The 1,278-nt window shown below is 60.5% G+C and overlaps 1 pseudogene; it reads right to left on the bottom strand.

The window, feature by feature from the left end:
* LOC102433753 overlaps window positions 1–1,276 on the bottom strand; it is a 2,653-nt pseudogene extending 1,377 nt beyond the window's left edge.
* Between the last annotated feature and the right edge of the window lie 2 nt (window positions 1,277–1,278).

Consider the following 1,278-nt stretch of genomic DNA (forward strand, 5'->3'; position numbering starts at 1 on the left):
CCTACGACACAATAAAGTAGGTCATAATACATTTATTTTAAATTAACGGCGTATTCTTTTAGCTTGGGACGCGGTGCAGGTAGGTTGGGATCTCTTCCATCTCCTTCACAGCCATGGCCAGGCTGGTCAGCGACTGCGGGGGCCTGGCTCTGAGCAGGCTCTTGGCCTTGTCGTCCCAGTGCTCAGACACTGTGAGCAGCTCCTGGAGCCTGGCCATGGCTTTCTCCACCGCTGCGTAGGGGGCCAGGCCCACCCCCAGGTCTATGAGGCGCCTCATATCATCTAAGGTGAGGGAGCTGGGGTCCAGGCACGCCTGCTGCACCTCCTCCAGCCAACGGGCCTGCTCCAGGCGGAGGCGCACCTCCGTGAGCTGCGGGAGGTCCACGTCAAACCCAAAGCTGACGTCCAGCAGCTCCTGCAGCTCGGCTGCACGGGGCACCTCCTCGGAGAGCAGCTTCTGGCTCTGCTGCTGGAAATCTTCCACGAGGCTCAGAAGGTCCTTCAGCAGCGGTGCCTGGCTGAGGGCGCAGGGGAGCGCGTACAGCTGTGTCACGAACTGCCGGAGCTCGCTCACCGTCAGCTGGTTCGGGGACTTTCCTCCCCCAGATCGGAATCTGGTCTGCCTTTTCCCGTTGAGCAGCTGCTGGGCCACAGAGGCACACTTCTCCGCGTCCTGCGTGACCAGGCGCAGGTGGCGCAGGAGGTCGTTGTCCGGGAACTTCTTCATCTCTGACTCTTCGATCAGAGCCTTCAAGCTGGCGAGGCTCTTCTTCTTGCTGATCTTTGCCTCCAGAGCTTCGTTCACAGTCACGGCCCATTCATTGTAGGACTCGGCTCGCAGCTTCAGTGCGTTCATCATGGGGTAGAGGTCGTCCAGAGTGTATCTGTATTGCAGCTTGTATTTGCCAGGAGGACAGGAGCACAACTCGGGCACGTGGTGCAGGCACACCAGCAGGCCGGGCTTGCAGGCACAGGACACGGCCGACACGAAGCACGTCGTCTTGCACTTTATGCACTGACGCTCATCGTCCGGCAACAGCTCAAAAGCCATTCTTTCCGAATCAATTACTCCCAGTTTGCGGACGGTCTCTCGGAGAGCTCGCTCGTCCTCGATCATGATGGCCATATCCTCCTGGACGGCGGAAGCCACGACCACGTCCAGCACGCCGGCCTTGGTGGCCATGCGGCAGATCATCTCGTCGTGGGAGAACACGCAGTAGCGGTGCAGCAGGCGGTAGTGCTCCACGCACTGGCGGCCCAGGGGCAGCCAGTCCACCG

The sequence above is a fragment of the Myotis lucifugus genome, unplaced genomic scaffold (genome assembly GCF_000147115.1).
Source record: "Myotis lucifugus unplaced genomic scaffold, Myoluc2.0 scaffold_878, whole genome shotgun sequence".
NCBI classification, from domain to species: domain Eukaryota; kingdom Metazoa; phylum Chordata; class Mammalia; order Chiroptera; family Vespertilionidae; genus Myotis; species Myotis lucifugus.